This window comes from Pteronotus mesoamericanus, unplaced genomic scaffold (genome assembly GCF_021234165.1).
Source record: "Pteronotus mesoamericanus isolate MK-2021 breed Mesoamerican mustached bat unplaced genomic scaffold, CSHL_Meso_final scaffold_99, whole genome shotgun sequence".
Taxonomy (NCBI): domain Eukaryota; kingdom Metazoa; phylum Chordata; class Mammalia; order Chiroptera; family Mormoopidae; genus Pteronotus; species Pteronotus mesoamericanus.
The window spans coordinates 5736065-5759439 of NW_026555330.1; the positions used below are offsets into that span (position 1 = coordinate 5736065).

A 23375-nucleotide genomic window follows, 5' to 3' on the forward strand; every position below is an offset into this window, starting at 1 on the left:
CATGTTTGAAGTTTTTCTGTGAGGATTATTTGAATTATTGATAATAAGAACATCTACCTTGGTTTCCCTAAAAATGGTAGCAGGCTAGTCTGTTCCAGTTTGGCCTCTGCTGCAGTATTTAAAAAGTTTACAGGTTTCCCTAAATAAGGGGCATGGCCCTATTCTATGACTGCAAAAAATAATCTTTTCTGAGTACAATACAATAGGCATAGCACCTGAACTCGTGATTTGTGGAAAAGGAAAGGAAGTGGAGAGGGGTTTTACTCTATTAACACAGAGCTCAGAAGTAGTGTTGATAGCCCTTGGATCTCACCTGGGCATCAGTCACAGGTACAATGTGGTGCAGGACACTGTGATAGATTCAGGGTTTTCAGAAGTCACCACACATTGAGTTCTTTATTTAAGCCTTCCCTTGTTCTGCAGTGTAGCAGTAGCAAGGTCCAATTATAACACCCAGGTCTGACGTCCCAAGCAGGTGGATAGCGCTGGTCATTATGATTTAAGAGGTTTCCTGAGCCACACCAGGCTTGAGGTGTAGCTGTTTGGGAGTTCCAACTGCTTGCTGCTGCTGCTGCTGCTGCTGGGTGAGGGCCATAAGGTCCACGGTCTCAGGCTGAAAGATCTCATAACATGCAATATAGACTCCAGAACACTCAGTGAGCTGTGAAAAAAGATGTCTCTCAACTTAGCAGCCTATAGGGTACTACAGTATCCTATATTCACATGAACAGGTGTAGTTCCTTGAGATGCGTCTTTTGGTTTTAGAGGCAGCTTTCATGGCCAACAGTTTTCATAATGAATGTTTAGCTCTACCAGGGGCAGAAGGAACATAGAACAGGGTTTTCCTGAGGTGAGATGTTCTTCAAAGTCTATGGATTAGTATCCTATGGTATTAATAATTACAAATAATAATTTGTATTCACATGTTTTTGATAAGAACTTAATGACTGCTTCCTGATAATTCTAGGCAATACTGATTATTTGACATCACGTAAGTTACTTAACTTCTCTGTATCTGTTACCTCTGTATCTGTCTGGAATATGAGGTTTATCATAGTGCCTGGTTTATAGAATTTTGAGTTACTATGTATTAAGTGCTTAGCTCAATGCTTGACACATAATAAGTACTTCCTAAATCCTAGCTATCATCAATTTATCCATATTATGAGTGGCAGTATTCACCCACCCCCATCTGCCCAAAATACTAAAGACAGGAAGGGAGGTAGGGAAAGAAAAAAAGGACCTCAGGGTTAGCCAAGGTCAAAGAGGTAGACAGGTCTGGCAAATACGTAGGATCATGTTTAAAAGAAATACTTGCTAGGAAAGATCCTACACAGTGGCGTAGGTTACAAAGAGCATAGGCCAAAACTCTCTGCGTTAGCAGACAAGGAGCAGGACCCAGGCCATTTCGCACTGAGGAATGGACTGGAGGTGTGGCACTGGGCTGCCACAGGTGAAGAGAGCCTCAGGCAATGTATTTAAAAACAAATTACAAGTTACCCATATGGATTGTTTTGTAACCTTTAAAGTCTTTAAGCATTACTGTCAGTTTATCAGAATTTATTATTCCCCCCAATTTCTGTATTTTAAATCTAAATTCATTTTAGATATCATTTCTTCCCATCACCACATCCACCCCCTCTCCATTACCACACTATTGTCCATGTCCATGAGTTCTTTCCCCCTTTTTTGCTCAATCCCTTCTCCCCCTTGCTCAGACTGCCCCCACACTTTTGGCCTGCTCTCTATGAGTCTGTCTGTATTTTGCCCATTAGTTCAGTCTGCTCATTAGATTCCACAAGGAAGTGGTATCTTATGGTACTTCTATGGTATCTGTCTTTCTCTGACTGGCTATTTCACTTAGCATAATGCTCTCCAGGTTCATCCATGCTGTCCCAAACGGTAAATTTTCTTTTTCATTATGGCCAAGTAGTATTCCCTTGGGTCAATGTACCATAGTTATTTTATCCATTCATCTTCTGATGGACATTGTTGGTAGGAATGCAGACTGATACAGCCATTGTAGAAAGCAATATAGACTTACTCAAAAAATTAAAAATGGAACTGCCTTATGACCCAGCAATTTCATTCCTGGGAATTTACTGAAAGAAACCTGAAACACTAACCAAAGAACATATGCACTCCTATGTTCACTGCAGCATTATTGACAAGATTTGGAAGCAGCCCAGATGTCCATCAGTAAATTCATTTTAGATATTTAAAAACCGTGTACATGTGCCGTATCACTCTTTGCAAATATTTTATAATGTGGTAAACAGTATATACAGTATGATTCTTTGAAAAATACATATTTGTGCACAAAAATATTCTCAAAAACCCAAAGAAGCAATAAAGCAAATCCTTGACCACCAATATTATCAAACACACAAAAAGCTAACAATTGGAAATAATTATTTTTGACTAATTTGTCATGTTGAAGAAATTTTATTGCGACCAATTTGTTTTCTACCAAACTCTTCTGACCAAATTATCTCCTGCTCTCAGAAACCCAGAGAAGCCAACTGATTAGAATGCCAAACAGCAGGCCGGTGTGATTAAGGGAAAAGTCAAAACCTAGCAAGAGGTCAGGGAGGGGGTTGGAGTGCATCACACCAACTCGGATTTAGTCTTCCTTCAAAGAGTGGTAAGTTCATCTTAGATCCAGATCCGGCCCTTGGGAAGTAAAAGGACTACACTTGACACAGAACGTGAAACTAGAGGAAAATGTTCTGAATCAGAGTTCTCTGCTTTAAAGAAGTGTTTTTAGAATCAGCATTATCTCCTTTATCCTAGATATTTGCTTGGCAAACTTCTTTTTCATGTGACAGGGACTCCTTCTCCCCCCAAAAACTGGAACTACCTTCTGGAGAGTGGGCCCTTGTAGGACAGGCTTCCCTCACTAGATGAGTGTTCTAGGAACAGTGTACCAGCTGGCACTGTTGTGAGAGGCTACATTTGGCTTCAGTGAATTTTCTTTTGCAGACTCTTTCAATGCACTTGCCCATTTCATGATGGATGATTTATTAGCTCAACTGCCCATATTGCACTGAGTGTTCAGCAGTGTTTAACCAAAAACGGCATGACCTCACCCCAACCCGTGTCCCACCCTCCCTATTCACCCAATCTCACCCCTTCCCTAGGTGAAAAAAGTCCTCAAAAGGAAACGTTTTGCCAATGTGGAAGAGGTGAAACAAAAAACAGCAGAACCACTAAAAGGCATCAAAACTGACAAGTTAAAAAAATATTTTGAGCAGTGGAAAAAAGTGTCTTGGTAGGTGTATTGCATCAAATAGAGAGTACTTTGAAGGTGACTGAAGTTTAAATGTGTAAGAATACACAATTTTTTACAGATAAATTACAGAGTTTTTTGGCCCCCTCCCCATACATGGTACAAAAGCAAATTTCATTTTTATTTTCCTTATTATTATCAACTGTAAATGGGAATTTATAACTGTAAATGGGGGAGTGTTCTTCATTGATTAAGTATTATTGTATTTAAAAAAAAATCCTTTCCTGATTGTTTGATGAAATGGAAATAATAGCACCTTCTTATTTCCTACCTCACAGCAATGATGGAATAACTGAATGTAAGTGAAGTAGTTGAATTCCAGCATAAACACTCTGTAATTGTATTATTCTCCTTTCCCACATAAAGCAATTGAGTAACTTTCACAGCTTAAATATTGTTTATCCCATTACTAATTTCTGAAGCTAAAACTCTTACCTTGGAATCTTCAGAAGTTTTGCTCACTGAATAAGCTTGCAAACAGTAGATTACCCACGCATCATCCAATCTATCAACCTTTAAAACAAAAAGTGAATCTGGGGAATTTTGTGTCAAAGCTAAAAGCTACTAGAGAGCAAGCACTATGCCTTCTGATATTGAGAAGACCCCATAATAAAGTTCTTTTATTTTTAGACTGCATTTGTTCCAGTAAGATCCTGGAGCCTGAAGACCTGGTTCTTCTGATCATGCCATTTTTTTAAAAAATTAATTTATTTTTTCAAATACATCTGTCTCTGCCTACCTGATCATGCCATTTATTAGATGGGTAGCCTTAGAAAAATCTTCTAGCCTCTCTGGGCTTTAATTTCCATTTTTGTAAAATGTGGGAGCGGGGGGGATGGGTGGGTTATGCTAAATGAGTTTGAAACTCCTCTCAGCTCTAAACTTCTGACTGTATGTTTAGTAGTTCATTTCTTTACCATCTCATGGATTAATCAGCAAGAAAACGTGAAAGAAAAGCAAGAGTGTTACTTGTAACATTTCATCATTTTTGCCAGCTCACCCATTTTCTACTTTTTCAAATAAAAACCTTGGTGTTGCTTTTGATCCTTGCCTCTTACATGCTTAATGGACAAATTATAATAATATTAATTTGTAAACAGTTGTAGAATGCTGTTGAAGTTTTACTAATCACTTTTGCAAGTACTACCTGATTTGAGAATCACAACGGCTCAGGCTGGCAGATGTTACCTTTAATTTACTTTGCAAAGAAACTGAGGCCCAGAATAGTTCAGTAAATTAATTGTCCAAAATAAAAGAGATAATAAGTTATGGGGACAAAGCCTATTCTCTTTTCACAAAAGAAGAGTTCCTTCTAGGGGCAGATCCAGATTATGTGGGGGGGCCTCAGGTATGCATAATTTTGGGGAACATCTTCAAGAAAAGGAATAAAAAATTACAATAAACACTAAGACACTATAACAGACTGTTTGAGGTCTTATCAAGTTAGGGGCCTTTAGGATTGTTTCATGGTTTTCCATCGTTATACTTTTACTTAGTGCTTACTATATTACAGACACTAAAGTAAATAGTAATTTTGTTATCATAACAATCCTATGAGGTAGGTACTATCCTTGTTTGACAAAGCAGAGAATGAGGCCTAGAGACATAAAATGAGTTGCCTAATGACACAGAGCTAGTAAGTGCCAAATTGGAACCGAGGAAACCTGGCTTCCAGGTCCACATTGTGAATCTACCACACCATGCTCCTCTACCAGCCTTCTTTTGAGGTTTCCTGGGAATCATCTTATTCCCACTATATCCCATAGTTCGGGCCCTGATAAGTCCAGGTCTGAATCAGTCCTAGTTTGTCTCCTTAACTCACCTTTCCTACCATCTACCATAAAGTGCTGTTGCCACCCTAGCAAGCCTAAATCACTGACTGCTGTTCTAAGTCCCAGCTACCCCAACGTCCTGAAGTGCCTTCCCCTAAGCAATTATTGCTCATAAGCAGTACTCGGCCAGAGATTCTAAACTGTCTTCTACTAACAAGCTGAACTGTTACTGAAAGGTTTGGTTTTCTTGTTGCTTTTTTTTTTTTTTTTTTTTTGGAAGAGACATAGTGGGTCAGCGGAAAGCACATGGGAGCCCTCAGAACTGGATCCCTTATCCCCACACCACCACAATCTCAGGTTCTTCATTTGCAAAACAAACACTTAAGGCCAACACCACAGGGGTGTCAGAATTAAATGTGTGTGTATGGGGAAGGACAGGATTGGGGCACATATCAAGTGCTCATCAAAAGTTGGTTGATATCTGCCTGACTCAATCTGCCCAAACAACTCTGAAGCTTTTTGAAGGCAGAGGCCTGGCTCGGGCTCATGCATTTTTGATATTTCTCTAAAATTCTATCCTGACTGGGTAGCCCATCTAGAGAAATGTCCCCATATGTCAAGGCTGCGGGTTCAATCTCATCAGGGCACATAAAAGAATCAACGAATGGATGCATAAATAAGTGAAACAACAAATTGATGTTTCGCCCTCTCTCAAATCAATTTTTGAAAAAGTCCTGGACATCAGAGACACTCCATGATTATCCACTTCGGTGTCTGAACTTGCTCAAGAACCTACAATGGCTCTTATGACAGAATCAGACCCTGGACTGGAGTGGCCCACTTACTAACTCTGTGACCTCTGGAAAGTTACTTAACCTCTCTGAGCCTTGGGTCCCTCATTTGTAAAGTATTAATAATAGTAGTAAGGCAGGATAGTAAGAAGCTAGGAGAATTCCTTGCAAGTAGGATGGGGAAACTGAGACAGACAACTGAACAAACTAGCTGAGCAATTTACAGCCAGGCACAGGTCACCTCCCTAGAGATACCATCCGGGCCTCAGGTCCAGGCCCAGAAAAGCAACAAAATGAAGTGGGTGATACGAGGACCAGCTGCAGTGAATACTGGACCACCCCACCCTCCCCCGCGCTGACCAATCAGTAGAGACCATGAGAGTAAAAGAGCACACCCAGAAAACTGAGAAATATTCGGCTAAAGCCCTAACCCTGACACCTCCCGTAAAATTCCCACCTGCAAGAGAACTAAAGCCCTCAAGACAAAGGACCTAGCGCCTCCCTCACTTTTCTCTTCCCCCTTTTCTTCCCCGACAAGCACGCATCTCCTAACCTCTAAGGGACCCCACGAGACTTGCAACCAGGCAAGCAATGGGCAGCAGCAGCCTGTCTGGGCTAACCCCCTGACACTGTTTCCAAAGCCCCCAGTGAACTAACACAACCCCGTCGAGGCTCTCTCCTGCGGCTTCTTCTATCCTAGGCCCTTTCTTGTTTCACTGTCCCCAGTTTTGGATTCCTATTGTGAAATCTTTTCTGCATGAAGTCAAGAACCCACATGCTACCGGCCAGGGGAAGGCAGACCCACTCTGGGTCAGGTCCCCTTTCCAGTAACAGTAGTACCTACCTCACACGGTTGTGAGGATAATTCAGGTGAATTGCTAAGTATATAATCGGCTCTTCCAAGATGTTAGCGATAATTATACTTAGTCCCAAACACTCAGTGTCCATAAAAAACACGGCCTCACCCTGCAATTTCATTTGTCCATGTTTCAAATATACACACCCTCACCTCTTGGGACCAATGTGGTCACCCTTAGACTCGCTCTGCTTTCCTGACTTCTGTGCTTAATACCCACCATTCATCAAATGCCACAGGCCAGGCTCTATAGTAAGAGAGTTCCTTACACAAAGTCTCTCGACAAAACCACCAAAAGCGCCCCTGAGGTCGGCTCTACTGCTGCTGCCGGCTTCGAGAACAGGAAACAGGCCCTGAGGGTTTCGGTGGCTTCCCCGAGGTCAGGGAGCTCCAGGGCCGACACCGCATGCCGCGCTCTTAACCGCCGGCCCCTCCGCCTGCTCCTCGAGGTGCACCCGGGTCCACGCTAACCCGGCCCGGTCCCTCCACTTCCCGGCGCCCGCCCGCTCCTCCGCGTGCGCATCGCCCCCACACCTGCGTCAGGCCCCCGGGTACGCGCCGCATCCGTCCTTGGCGGCTTTTCCCCTTTCTCCGTCAGGCACCAGCGGTGAGGCCGACGTCGGTGTGCCGCACGCACGCATGTCTCCACGAACTCCTCGGACGATGAGGGGGATACTACCTCCGAGGCGAACAGGGTCTCCGTCCGCGCCATTAAGCAGGGGCCTGGCGCGGGTCTTGCTGGGCTGCGAGTCACGTGGCGGGGAGGGGGGGTGCCAGCGCGCGCGCGCGAGAGAGAGCGGGAGCGCGCGCCTGCGCCTGAAACCCTGTGGAGGCGCGAGTGGCGGTTGGAGTGTCAGTATAGGGGGGCGGGGAGGAGGGAGGGGGCGGCGGCGGTCGGGAAGGCTGACTCCGCCCCCTGTGCGCATGCTCCGGCCCCCCTCCCGCAGGTTATAAAGACTCCCCGCCGGTCGCGCCGACAGTCCTGGCGAGCACCGAGGTGGGTAGCGGGCCGCGTGGGGGCTGGAGAGAGTCAAGGAGGCAGCGAGCGAAGGACGCGACCTGGGCCCTGGGCCTCGCGGAGCTCGGGCCGCGCCGCCTCTTCGTCTCGTCACGCACACGCTTGACGCCGGAGCCGCGCATAACGGTTAGTTGGGTAATCGCCCCCGGCGCTGGGCGCGGACCCCGGGGTGCCCTGGCTGCCTCGGTTTACGGGAGGGAGCCTCGGGCGAGCGGGGACCTTGGTCTTCGGGGAAGGGAGGCGGCCCGGCAGGGGCAAGTGGCCAAGAGCAGCCGCGTGGCCCCAGAGCGCCGCGTTGGGCAAGAGAGACCTTGAGGCGCTGTCCCCAGCGCCTCTCCCAACCGAACTGCGGCCCCCGTGGTCAGGTGCCAGCCACTGGCCTGGCCGAGAAGTTGGGTCCTGGTACCGATGACCTTGGGGAAGTCGTTTCCCCGCTAGTCTTCAGAGGTTCCCTAAGAGATGCTTTTGATCTGAAAGAGGGACGACGTGAGGGTGATTCACGTGGTGCCTCCAGACTGTCTTGGCCGCGTTCTGCTCAGAGGAAAGGGACTCAGTCGGGCGGGAGTTATTTTGGACTCGTGGCATGCGCGTCCCAACCTCCTCAGCCAGCCAGTCCTTGTCCCACCTGGTAACTTGCGATAAGTTGTTTGGAAATCTGCAGTCCGCGCAGCCAAGGCGTGACTGCAGGGTTCGAGTGGACTTTGCCAAGAGGACAGTGCTGACGGGGGCTCTTTGTCATTCAACCTGTGGCCGCAGCACGTCAGCCGCAGCGCTCGTGGTCTTTAAGGCAACCCTGTTGAGAGGAATCTGAAGGATAGCGTTACACTTGATTAGAGGCATGCTTTTTGTTCCAAGTACATCGTTTTCTTCCACGTGCATTTTAACGTTTCATTTCTTTGTCTTATTTGGTGCGAACACTTGCTAAAACTAGTTTCTGATTTATCTTACAAACGTCTTACTACTTTAGCCGAGTTTCCAGTGTCTGCTTATAAACTGGGCGTCCACTGATAACAGTAAAATGTTTACAAGTTACTTTATCACAACCAGACTTGAAAATTTTTTCAAACTTTCTGGTTTCAAAATAAAACGTGTACATGTCAATGCCCTGATAAAATAAACGTGAGATTAGTGACTACTGGAATGTTGTGACAGGGCAAACTCTAAATTGTGGGAGAGCTTGGGAAGAGTGTGAGTAGGAGGAATTAGCCATTAATAATTTTGATGTCAGCTCTCACTCAGCCTAGTGAGGTGAAGCAGAGTCTTGTATCTTAAGCTTGTTAGGTAAGCATTGAATAATACCCATAAATCCAAGCCTTACACCCTGAGGTACAGTTTGCCTTCAAATCTCCCTAAAAAGAACTCAAGACATCTAGCTCTTAAAACAGGTAGTGGGCAATACTTAAACAGAAGTTGAGCATACTTTAGTAATTGAGGGTTTAGCTAGATGCTGTACTTCCATCAGACTGCAGTGACCCTTGTTAAACATGCAAGGTACTGGTCTGGGGAGCATTTTGTGAGATTTTTATAGCTGAATAGGTTTAAAAGTTTAGTTGTAAGCTTAACATAATAAGCTATAACATGCCTAAACGGATTAAAAAGGAAAAAAAAATCATAACCGCCATAGGATGAAACCAACAGATTAGTATTTCAATTGTTTACATATCTTTTAGCCTTTTAAATATTAATGCATATACTATTAACTCTGGAAAAGATCTTAATGAACAGTGAATTTCCCTTATTTTACAGCATGAGAAACTGAGGTTGGAGAGGGTGTGATTTATCCTAGTTCTGAAATCTTGTTAATGGTTGGGTGGGAATTAATGTGTTTTGACTCCCATTTAATCAGATTGGCACTCCTGAGCTTTCTTTAAAATTATAAAAATGGGTGTAAATGACTTTTGATATCTGAAAATTGATATTTTGAGTAACAACTTTTCTCAATTTATATTCTTCGTTCCTATTGTACTTTCAATCCATAATTTGCATTTCTATGCAGGATTTAGGTAGTATGTAAATGCCTGTGTGGCCATTCTGGTTTTGTTGCAGATGAGGAATAGGAAGATGGGACTTGGATATGAGAAAAAACAGACCAGAGAGTTGTGAATTTTTATGTATTCAGCAATTTGTTAATGGCTACCAGTCACTGTGAGAGACTTAGGATATAATGTTTCTTTTCAAAGGATATTTCTTTATTCTCATTCTAAAAGTTTTTAAACCGTATTTTGAAGTATATCTTCCATCTCTTTTTAGTAAATTCTTGTACACACAGTAATTGTTTAATAAATATCCCTTGAATGACACTGAATGTCATTATTATGCTACCTTTGATCCTCATGTCAAATAAAGAACTAAGCTGTTTTCTTGTTTAGTAACAGACAAACTGCAAACGCGTATTAAAGTTGAGTATTGTCTTGTACAGCAATTTTCAACCAGTGCCCCACAAGAATTTTTAAAATATGCAATACCTGACTGTTTAGTCAGGGGCACTAACTTCTTTTACCATAGATTGCCAAATCAGAAAATGAAAACAACCAACACAACTGTAGCCATCCTGTGAAAATGAATCAAAATTACATCTTTTTCTTTTTTTTGTTATATTGGCAAAAAAAATTTTTTTTTGGTGTGCCACTCAGTTTGAGTAATTAATTTATGTGTGCCATGAGATGAAGAGGTTGAAAATTGCTGGTCTAGTATTAAAACATTATCCACCATTTACAAATGTTTACATATTTTAGAATATATTCACAGACACTAAAGATATATAAAAAGAAATTATTACCTCAAAATATACTACAGTTAAACTTCCATAGCCTTTTTCGTTGCTGACAATATGTATAAATCTTAAGGCTATGTGTTATTAAGATAATTATCAATGCCTTTATTAGAAATACAGGTTTCAAATGAGTGCTTTATTTTCTTAGAAACTACTGTAATTGTTAAACCCCTTCTCCTTTATTAAGTCGTTTTCTAGGTGATAGAGTAATAAATATAAACATTATACACCCACAGTAGACTGATAATACGGATGTGTATTCCGAGTAACAGAGCAAGTATTTCGAACCTGAGGTTCATTGACCTCTTTAGGGTTCCCCTAGCTGAGCAAAATAAAAGCTCATATCTAAGGTAGGGAAGCTGCTGAAGACAAGATTTGAAGCAATTTCAAGCATATTTGCTGGTGCGCCCAAAAGAGGGCAAGAAAATTCTCCACATCGGTCAAGATGCCCATTGTTTTATTTAACTTATGGCACTTAAATAGAACTCCTTTGGAAACAGTATTTTTAAGTTAATATAAACATATACTTCCTTAATACAAAAGGAAAATTATTCAGCCTGAATTTGTGATAATCATTGTATTCCCTTTTGCATTTTGTTTCCTCTCATTTGTGAGATCAGACTCTATAATGATTTAGTACACAAAAGTCAATGGCCAAACGATTTACATAACATGTGACATCATGATTACATAACGCTGTGACATGATTTGTGTGCTGCATTGCATCACAGGTTCTGGCTAACCTCACTCTCACATCAGAAGTACAGGAGTTAGGAGTGGAAGTCTGTGGGACAATTTGGTGCTACAGATTCCTCTGGTGGTTTGGTAAAACCTGTGGAGCCCTTGTCAGAATAATGCATTTTTAAATGCATAAGAAAAAATACAGTGGAATAACTGTCAAAACATTTTAACTGGATATAATAATATGCTTTTAAAAAACAATAAGATCTTGTAATAACCACAGTAATTTCAAAGTGATGATTTTAAACAATTTCGAGTTAGCTGTTAGCACTGTACCAGGATATGAAAATGTATTCACGGGTACTCCTAATGCTACTATAGTTTGTTGCCTACATTCACAGTTGAAGTAAATTCTAAACTTTACTTAGAGGCTGGTTGAAAGATGTCATTTTTTTACCCCAACCAACTTCAGACTACTTGAATTCCATCTACCATAGAGGCTCAATCTGCAGATCCCAGCTTAAAAACCCCTGATGGAGGAACATAAGAGAAAGTTAATGAAGTAAAAACTTAACTTTGGGTATCAAAACTCAATGAGGCAACTAATAAAAAACACTGTTACTATCCAAAATAGTTTAAAACACCAGAGCGGTATCACCAGGCTTTCATTCATTCAGTAATCAAAGTCACAGGGGAGAAATATTTTTTGACCAACGATCAAATATGCAATTTATAATGCCTGTATATTTTGAGGAATTTCTCCTTTATACAAAGGCTAGTCATTGCAGTCAAATCAGATTCAGCAAAATTATGAGTTGTGATTAGCAACAGGGTAGTGGGGGCGCCCAGCAGAGCTGGGTCCGACTGCTTCTGCATAAAAGATGAGTGGCACTCTTCAGTGGCTCAGCCCTTCTAGCCAGCTTTGCTGTCATGGTAGATGTGGACTCCTGCTGTCACTGTGAATACTGTGACCCCAAAAGAGAAATCACCGTTTTCATAAGATCATTATTGCTGTTTTGATCATTTCTCTGCATGATACTGTCAAGTAAAAAAAAAAAAAAAAAAAGTCCAAACCTGTGGAGAAATTTTGAGTTTGAGCACAGAAACAATGGACAGGGCTTGCTTAAGGCAAAGATAAAATCTTCTACTAAAATAGTTATATGCTTGGGGCTTGACCATGACCTGTCCAGTTAGGAATTTATGATCCGATTACCCAGTGAGGTTACTTAGAAGCCTTTTTTCATCCACAACTCCAGGGCTCAAAATTGATCATCTGTGCTACTCTTCTTGACAAATAGATCCATTATAAAATGAATCCCACGACCAAAAAAGGAAGAGAAAAAAAATTGCAGGGAAAAAAGCATGGAAAAATTTTTCAATTTGCCAGGACAAATTAAAGGAAAAATAAACACATACAACTTAAAAAGGTAACTTGGAGCCATAAATTATATAATAGCAAACTTAAATCAATCCAGACAAGTAATAAATGTGGCAGGCACTGGAAAGCCCTGAGAAGTTTTTGATAGAGAAAGGCCACGATCAGAACTGGCAGTATATTACAGTACAGATTGGAGAAGGGAGATGGCAATGACGAAAGGTAAAACACCCCTGCACCAATCATGGTTGCAGCCTACACTGAGTAGCAAGTAATAAGAATGAAAAGGGAGGGAGGAGTGGACATAAGAGATAATAAAGGGGGAGATGGGTTTGGCAACCTACTTGCATTTGGTAGGGCAGAGGACCCACTGGAGAAGTATTAAGATGGCTTAGGTTTTAAGCCTGGCTGCTTGGAAGAATGGTAGACAGAAGACAAGACTAGGTATGGTGGGGGTCGGGGGGGCGTGTTGAGAACAGGCAGAGATAATGAGCTTTAAAAAGCAACTTACTAAGTTTGTTTAGTAATGCCCAAGAGGTAATTGGAAAAGGAGATCATTTATTAAGAGTCAATCCCTGTCTTCAAGGAATTTAAAATCTGTAATATGGTTATAGCTAGAGATTTAGATTTGGTAGTGATTCTACCAGAAATACTCCCAAAGCTATGGGAATAAATAAGCTCTTCCAAGAAAAAAACAATACAAGTGGCCAACAGACAGATGAAAAGATGTTCAACATCACTAATCATCAGAGAAATGCAAATTAAAATCACAATGAAATACCACCTTACATCTCTGTCAGAGTGGCTGTCATCAATAAATCAACAAACCAAGTGTTGGTGAGGATGTGGAGAAAGGGGGACCCTTTTACACTGTTGGGAATGCAGATTGGTGCAGCCATTGTGGGAAGCAGTATGGAGATACCTCAGAAAATTGAAAATGTAACTGCTTATGTTCAAGTGATTATATTTTGGGGAATTTATCCAAAGAAACCCAAAATGGTAATCTGAAAGAACAGAAGCACTACTGTGTTCGTTGCAGTGCTATTCACAGTCGCCAAGGTATGGAAGCAGCCCAAGTGTCCATCAGCAGATGAGTGGATAAAACAGCTATGGGACTTTAAGTGACGGAATACTACTCAGCCATTAAAAAGGGGAAAATTTTATCCTTTACAACAGCATGGATGGACCTGCAGAATATTGTGCTAAGTAAAATAAGCCAGTCAGAGAAAGACAAAAACCATATGTTTTCATTCCTATGTGGAATATAATGAACTAACTGAACTAAGAAGCAAAACATACAGACTCACAGAGAGCAGGCTGACAGCTCTGGGAGCAAGGAGTGGGGTGGTGTTGGTTAGGGGGTGAAGGGATGGAGCAAATAGGAGAAAGGACTCATGGACATGGACAACAGTGTGGTGACTGTGGGGCAGGGGGGTGGGTGGGGGCCTAAGGGGGATAAATGGTAGTGGAAAAAATAGAGTAAAAAATAAACTTTAACTGCAATAGCATAATCAATAAAATATAGTTAAAAAAATAAATTTTTTAAAAAGAAAAAACTATACCAAAAGAAGTCCTATCAATTTAAGAACAGAAATCTAAATATCCTAAATACTAAAAGCCATTTGAAATGCTAGTAACAAGTGATTTAAAAAAAAACTTAACAAAATACTGGTTTTTAAAAAGTACCTTGAAACTTAAATACATTTCCCCCAAAACATGGTGTCTTAATCATTTGCATTAAAACACACTAACTTGAACTTGCTCTTTCTATTCCATAGAGAAAGGGGGAACCTTTATTTTTTTTTTAATTTAATTTTATTTTTTCAAATATATTTGTCTCTGCCTACCCCCCACCACTTTCCCTTGCCCCCTCCTTCCTTCCCTCCCTCAGCTCTTCCCCTTTGGTTTTGTCCATGAGTCCTTGCTATATGTTCCTTGACTTTCCCCTTCCCTTCCTTTTCGAAAGGGGGAATCTTTAGATTAAAAGATATACCAACCAAATGTAATCTGTGACCTTGTTTGTACCCCAAATCAAACCAATTATTTTAAAACAATTTAAGAAATTTGAACACTGCCTATTTGGTGATGTTAATTTTTAAAGGTGGGATAATAGTATTGTGGTTATGATTTTATTAAGAGTCATACCTTTTAGAGATACAGTGGTACTTTGGTACTGGTCCTTAATTTGTTCTGCAACTCATGATGAGTGCTGAAATTGAGGGGTACCAAGCAGTGAAGCATTTTCTCTGGTGGGGGTGGAATGGGCAGGGTGGGCAGACGTCATGACTCATACAAGTTTGAGCAAGTGCGCTGAGTCCCGAGCAAGTGCCAAGTGCTGAAACATTTCTTTCTTGTCAAAATGTGACAAATAATAGGGTTCGACGAGTTCTGAAGACGGTGAGTACCAAGGTATGACTGAAGTAGGTAGGGGTATAGATGAAACAGTAGTGGCTCTCAGTTGCACTTTAAACTTGCCGTTTTAAATTGTTTAGGGCGTGGTAGGGGACGGAATTTGAACACCTGTAATAGTGCCAACAATAAAAATAAAGAAAAAAATTGTTTAGAAGGAAAAACTAAGGAGAAAAAAATCACCATCAATAACATAAAGAAAAACAGAGAGGACAGGAATGGATTTGAGATTTCTTTCTAAGCCTTACAAGCTGAGCAGCCCTAGACTAGTCACATAACTTCTTGATGTCCCCATTTGGTTAAATGGAGACAAATACCACCTAATAAACTCATAAACTCCTATTCAATCTAGAAGCGTGGGAGGTTACTTTATTTTTATTTTTGATTTGATTTGTTGTTCTACTTATTTATGCATTCATTGGTTGATTCTTCTATGTCCCCTGACCGGGATCAAACCCATAACCTTGGCGTATTGGGATGTCGCTCTAACCAACTAAACTACCTGGCCGGGACTGGAAGATTTAATTTCCCCCATCTCCCACATCTGGTCCATCACCAAATCCTGTCTGTTCTTCCCTCTTCCATCCTCCCATTACTGTCCATCTTGTCTATCACTATGGTCTCACAAAACTCCAACCACCTCCCTCCAACTGGTTCTTCACATTGTATAAAGAATGATGTTCCAAAAATGCAAAATCTGAGCATGCTAATCCCAGCTCCACTTAAAACCCATGAACTGTTTTGGGTTAGCTTCAAGACCTGAGTGCCTCCTTAAAATTTTTTGACATGTCCCCTCCCTAATTCCTTTAAATAACTTTAAGGCTTTCCACTATCAGATAGTGTCTACTTCTCCAACTTCCATGTCTCCCCATTCTTTCTGCTCCCTCTTTAGCATTAGCTTTGGTAAAATTCTTTCAGATTTTCCAGTGCACCCTGTACTTGACTGCAGCTTCAGTACTCAGGTCTGGATGTTTTCTACCATCACTCCAGGGTAGCTAGTTCCTATAATATCGATTCTTCAAGTCTCATTCTAAATAGAATTTCCTCTAAAAGGCCTACTCAGATTGCTTATATCCATGCTAAGTTGGGTATCTTTTCACACCTACACAATACAGGTTTTTTTTTTCCCATTGGAACCTGTACTTTCTCTTTCCTAACAGTCAATACTTGTTTGCAGTTGTAATTATATATTTATATAATGTATATTACTATGTTGTCTCTAGTCCTCAAAACTTGTTTTTTATGTGAAACTAAGTATAGAGTTAATTAACCTTTCCTATGAGCGAGTAGTTCAACTCAGCTTGGTGCAAGAAAGTAAAAGGCTCTCTCTGTTGTTTCATCTTTTAATGAATTGTAATGTACCTGTTCTTCCCGTTAGGCTTCAGAATACTGAAAAGTGAAGTAGATTCTAGCAGAAATACCTCCAATTATATTCAAAAGCTCATTTACATTCAAAGAAATATAAACAACACAATCCTGACAACACATCTATTTGTAATTTTAATCCAGCAACTATGTTTCTTCTTCAGATTTTGGAACAAGGTAGGTCATGTGCTCATAAATTGAAATGGCCAATTTAGATCTTGATAAGTGGAATACATTTTTGGATTGCTGTAGGAAACAGAACAAATAAAGGTATTCCAGCATATAACCTGGAATTGTGTCAAGCAGAACCTGCCATGGAAGGACACAGCCTCCAACTTCTAGACAAGAAGAGATAATCTGCTACTGTAAGACTATTACTTTTCACCTTGGCTGGTGTGTTTAATAGCTATTGGGCTTTATTTTTTTTTTTTCTTTTTGAAGTCATAATTTATTAGGAGCAAAATTAAATTGCAGATCTACATTTTTCATGCTGTTTCCCCTTAAAAGAAGCTTTTTTACTTTGAGATATAGAGCCATAGCCCTACTAATAAAAGATGCTAACTTGGGCCTCATCACTGTACTCTATTCTCAGGTTTTGTTACTTGTCAGCCGATGTAAAAATAGGCTAGTTTCTACGCTTTATAATAAACATTTTAATAGTTATTCCATAATTTTTCAGGAAATCTTAACCTTCAAGTTGAATTACTAAAGGGAGAAATATTTTTACTGGAATTTGTTTGATTATGCTTATACTCTGCAAATCAGACGTAAAAAAGTAAGAAGTTTCTCTTTTCCTTATTTTGAAAACTCTTTTGAATTAAAAATGCACGTTAATATATACCCTGTTATTTACTCTATAGTCTACAAATATATTACTTACTTTTTGAAAGAAATGCAGTAGCATGGGGAGAAGAAGTTAGTGAAGTATTAAAACTAATCCTCAACAGGAAAACCAGAACATATTACTGGGACTATACTTCTTTCTCATACCCCCTTGTTATAAAAGCATGCATATTTGGGTGAATAGATGCCAAAAATCATTGCCTTACAAGAGTAATTAAAAGTGTTTGTTACAGATTCAGATTATTGAACATGACTTTGGCTGAGATTGACAGAAGAGATGAAATAAGTAAATATATATATGCATATACACACATGTACATATATATTGCATATTTACTACCTTTAAGTTTGCATATTAGTTTGACCATTTGCAAATATCAGCTTCACCACTTCTCTATATTACTTATGAAACTTTAATTTTCATTTCTGAAACAACTACAAGAAAATTAGGACTGATATTTGTAAAACTGGAGCAACAATAGCATATCATAGTGCTATTGTAGGGTATTAAACAAAGTCAATGTAAATTCATTGGAATTGTGCATCAAATACAAGTCCAGTCCAACAGAAATATAAATAAAAAAGTGATTCTAACCTAAGTCTTAGGCATTCTGTATTTTTCTATGGAATTTAGTTGAAGTTGTGAATACCCAAATTTCCCCATGTTTGTCCAAAATTCACTGAAATAGCTTGCATCACTTTGTTCATGGAACAGCATAAGCAGGTCTAACTGCTGCTGTGTCGACATACCAAATGCCATGAAGCCCTATAGGAAAATTTAAACACATTTCACTAACAAGCTTGGAGTATTTCTGATGCATGTCATTTGATGGTGGCACTAAATTTCATTCTCTGGAAATCTTTCTCAGTGTTGGGTCTTTATGCCTGTATATCTTCATGTTATTGGCAAGTCTGTGTTTCTGCCGTTTTAGGAAAAATTTTTTGATTCTGAAATTTTGCTCACCTAAGCAAAAGTAGCTGACTAATATTTAGCAAAGATCCTGGGTAGAAAGCTTTCATTCACAACGTAGGAAAGTGTCACACTTGAACAAGCTGTATGGAAGACTGCAGTGGACAGAGGTGGCAGAAAGGCTGGGATCTAAAGGGCACTGGTTGTTTATTCCTTGACCTCTGACATCCGTTTGCCTTATTTTAGGTGGTGAAAGGGCCCTGGGATCTAACAAACACCCTCCATTTCATCACCTGTTCTTTAGCATGTGATACACTTACTTGAAACAGAGCAGTCCTTTTCTAGATTGCAGCAGAAATAAAGACATGTTACAAATGTTAGGTTTCATCTATTTCATGGTGCTCAGGGCTCCTGAGAAGTATGTATTTGTGAGCTTTCTTGTTGGGAAGAACTTTCAACAAATGCCTGGTTTGGGCAGAAAATACTCTCTCAGCAACATATCTGGTATTTAGGATTACAAGAAAATGTGAGGAGGACTATAGGGAGCTCTTTTTTTCTTATTTTTACCTGCACCCAAGGATATATATTTTATTGCTTTTATTTGTTTGTTTGTTTAGACAGAGGAGAAAGAGGGAGAGAAACATCGGTGTGAGAAACATCAGTCAGTTGCCTCTCGTATGTACCCCAACCAGGGACCAAACCTACACCGGTCATGTGCCCTGAGCTGGAATCAAACCCTCAGCTTTTTGGTGTATGGGACGACACTCCAACCAACTGAGCCACCTGGCCAGGGCTACAGGGAGCTATTAAAAGGACAGGAATTATTATTTATTTTGTTTTCTAATAGTTTTTTATTTTTAACTAAGAATAGCAAAATGTGACTCCTTGATCAAAATTATTTTAATAATTGAGGTTATACAAATATTTACAATTTTTATCAAACTATAATATACATGTATGTGTAATTTAAATAAACAAGATTTAGTCCATTCTGTACCATCTCCTCCTACCCTTTCCCATATTCATATACATCAGCCTTTTTGGTAACTAATACATCCAAGTTATAGATTTAGTCACTTTTGTGATCAAATGGAGTTAATGGTTAAATCTTCTTGAAGTTTTAAATCTAATTTTGATATTATGGAATAAGGTATTATAAACCTGGTGAGGCAAGTCTTAGTAACTAAAAATTGTTACTGCTTTAAGTAACTGGGACAAATCATAGCTGGCAGCTAAGCTCAAAGTTTAATCACGTCCAGCATGTATTCGCTGATTGAGTCAGAGCTTGACGTGTTAAATAGCTCTACCGTCTGTGTGTGGGTGTCTCTCTCTGTGTGTAAACAATCTGAAGCAAATTAATCTTTTTAGTGGTTCTTTGATTGAAAAATTTCAAGTGCTTTTCTCTTTATTTATACTTAGATGAAGGGGAAACTCATAAAATTAATGCCTGGAGCAGTTCTGTTTCATATAATTTTAGAATCCAGACCGTTTCCTTTAGCAGAACTGAGCTGCTAGCTTTTTATTATATTCATTCCAGAGAAATTTTAGGAAGTTTGAACTTAATGTTGTTATCCTACCTGAATCATAGGTAAGTGACATGTCCTAGGACAGAAATCTTTAATCTTTGGATTATATTTTGAAGGGAATTCTCCAGATTTTAAGATTCAGATGGACTCTTACCTAAAAGTCATCTCTCCTAAAAATAGATGTCTGAGGTCTTCTGCTTCTCCTTTTCCACTTTGCTTTCATCCGAAAGCCCTTACCTCCACTACAAAATAAAGTTACAGCTCTCATTTATCCTAATTCTTATTGTGGTTCACTGCCCTAGTCTAAAAAAACCTCTGTCCTCCCCGCCCCGTGAAGAAGGGAATATTTCAGAGTGCGGTAGTCCCAGGAGGAGAAAGTCCCATGACAGAAATCCAAGAGGGGTTAGGTCAGAAATATTAGACAAGGCAGTACCTTATTTCACATGGACAACAATTTCTTTCCTTCTCTATTTTCTAAGTTAGATTAGATTTAGAAAGATAGTTAATCACAAGAATGTATATCAACACATTTATTTCAATGAAAATGAGGTACGGCTTTGACAGAAATCAATTTACTTGATTGGTTTACAAATGGACTGGCCAATTAGATTATATGGTATTTTCAAAAAACTGGGCTAAACCTTTATTTTTTAAATTTCATTTGATTTTTAGAGAGAGACATCAGTTTGTTTGTTCCATTTATTTATGTATTCATTGGTTGTTTCTTGTGTGTGTCCTGACTGGAGATCAAACCTGCAACCTTCACATTTTGGATGATACTCTAACCAACTGAGCTACCTGGCCAGGGCTGCGCTAAATCTTTAGCGCAAAAGCTTTGATAAATAGATTTAAAGTACATAGAGTACAACATAAAATATGCCAGAAATTATATTCTTTGTAACTATTAGGCTTAATATCAAGATGTACTTCGGTAGGTGAATGGATAAACTGTGGTACATCCAAACAATGAAATATTATCCAACACCAAAAAGAAATAAGGTATCAAGTGATGAAAAGACATGGGAGAAATTTAAATGCATATTTCTGAGTGAAGGAAGTCACTCTGATAAGGCTACATACTGTATGATTCCAACTGTATGACATTCTACAAAAGACAAAACTACGAAGAGAGTAGAAAGACCAGTGGTTGCCAGGGGTTAAAGAGGAAGGAGGGATGAACAGTGGAAGCACAAAGGATTTTTAGGGGCATGACACTAATGATACTGTAATGATGGATCCCTGTCATAAATTTGTCCAGACCCCTAAAATGTATAACACCCAAGAGTGAACCCTAACATAAATTTTGAACTCTGAGTAATGATATGTAATACAATGATATGCATACTAGGAGTAAAACTTAATTCAGGACTAGAGTTCCAAGGAAAAGAATATTTCACATAGGGAAGAAGCTAAGGATCATTAGGCCAAGTGCCTGAAATCAGGACAAGCCGGCAAGTCCAGCAATACAAGCTGTATTCTTTGACAAGGGAGAATTATGCTTCAGGAGACTAGGATCGATCTGCAGTTCTGGTGAGGATGGCAGTAACTTGGAAACATCTGCTCACACTGAGTAAACCTCCTCTAAGAGGAAATGGAGTATATATTCTCTGTTCCTTTAGGGACTTAAGCTTTTCATCAGCCACCTTATGTTTGTATATAGTCATGTGCTGCACAAAGACATTTCAGTCAACGACAGACTGCAGATATGACCTATGACCCCATAATATTAAAATGGAGCTGAAAAATTCTTATTACCTAGTGATACCATAGTCATCATAAGGTCACAACACATTAATCATGTGTTTGGTGATACTGGTGTTAACACATCTGCTCTGCCCATCTTATAGAAATATAAAACAGTGTGTGTGTTAAGCCTGCAGCAGCGTGATACATCCGATTTGCTGCATTACTTACAGTATCATTTTCTCTTGTGCTTGATTTAATCACAAGATTAAATTTTGTTAATTTTGTTCATCATGGCCCCTAAGTGTAGAGAATCCACTGCTAATGTTGCCAGTAAGAGGCCAAGCTGAATGACTGAACTGGAAATGAAATTACTAGTGACTAAGGACTACAAAAGTGGAAAATAAGTGATGGTTATTGCTCATCAGTCAGGCACGTCCAATTCCACCATAGCTATGATCTTGAAGAACAAGAACAAGGTAATGGAAAGCTTTTTAAGGATCTGCTTCATCAAAGGCAATGAGACCAAGAAAAATTCGAGAAGGGCCTATGTCAGACAAGGAGAGGCTTCTAATAATTTGGATTGAAGAAAAGACACAGAAGTGTATCCCCTCAGCTCCATGAGGATTATGGCCAAAGCAAAAAGTTTGTTTGCAATGTTCAAAAAAAGGCTGGACCCCGACTACAGTGCTGAATTTACCAGTGGTTTAAACAAGTCAGGAATCATTATTCATTCTATAATGTGGAAGTGAGTGGTGAGTCTGTAAATGTTGATGTGAAGGCAGCTGAGAAATTTTTGGAAACTCTAATAAGCTGATAATGGGAGAAAATTACTTGGCAGAACAAATATTCAGTGTGGCTAAAACCTCCCTATTGTAGAAACAGATATCTAAAAGGACTCTGATCCATAAGGAAGCCAAGTCAATGCCAGGTTTCAAGGCTTTTAAGGACAGGATAACAGTTTTGCTTGAGGACAGTGTTGCAGGCCACAAATTGAAATCTTTGTCATCTGGCACAGTGAGAACCCCAGGCCATCAAGCATATCAATAAACACACTGCCAGTGTTCTACAAGAGCTATTAGAAGTCACGGGGGTGACATGGCTTCTCTTCAAGATGCCCTCTTGAATTGCAATGCCAGAGAAATGGAGAAGTACTAGCTGGAGACTGAAATACCTTTCAAGACTTTTTTAATTGTTAAGAATGCTCCCAGCCATTCTCCTACCGGTAATTTCATTCCAATATCAAAATGGTGTTTCTTCCAAACACCATCTCATTGATCAACCTATGCATCAAGGAGTTTGCAGTAGCATTTAAGTTCTACTACTCGAGGAGGATCTTTTCCTAAGCTATTGCTGCAGCTGAGGAAGACACTGATGTAATTCTGGAAGGATTACATCTATAACTTCATCAAGAACCTTGCTTGGGGTTGGGGTAATGTGATAAAAGGAGTGTATGAATGGCATATGTAAGAAGACATTCAAGGGATTTATCTATGACTTAAAAGATTTGCCAAGGATGAAAAGGTTGCAAAATTCCACAAGGTTGTGGTTAAGATGGCAAACAACTTTAACTTTGGTGTGGATGAGGATGACCTAGAGGTGGTTCCTGGGAACTGACTGAGGGCTTGTTGGAACAGGAACAGGAATGTATAGCTGAAGAAGAGGCAAGAGAACAGAAAACTGCAGAACAACAACAAATAAAATTCACAGTCAAGGGTTTAGGGTAAGGTTTTGTAGATGTCAACAGACTCTTAAAAGTTTGAAAACACAGACCCAATACCGAAAGGTTTACATTTCATTTCATTAAAGGTGTTCATGGTACATTATCTGCTTACAAGTAAATCTATGACTGAAAAGGAAAAAACAAACCAAGCAAACCACTGTGGACAGATTTCTGAAAAGAGTCATTGACACCTCAAGAAGACCCTCAGGCAGGTCCTTCAGGAGTATTCCAAATAGCATTGTTACAGGCGACAACAGCTCCATGCATGTTATTACCTCTGAAGACCTTCCAGTGGGAAAAGGTGTGGAGGTGGAAGACAGTAAGTGCCATTGATGATCGTGCCCCATGTAGACCTAGGCGA

The 23375-nt window shown here is 39.9% G+C and overlaps 1 protein-coding gene across 1 annotated transcript in view; it reads left to right on the forward strand.

The window, feature by feature from the left end:
• Positions 1-7654: 7654 nt before the first annotated feature.
• The window catches only part of SLC16A1 (solute carrier family 16 member 1), a 40668-nt gene continuing 24947 nt past the window's right edge, over positions 7655-23375 (forward strand). The window contains exon 1 of the mRNA XM_054564806.1: positions 7655-7852. The gene's annotated coding sequence lies outside the window, so the exon portion shown is untranslated. The remainder of the gene's footprint in view (positions 7853-23375) is intronic.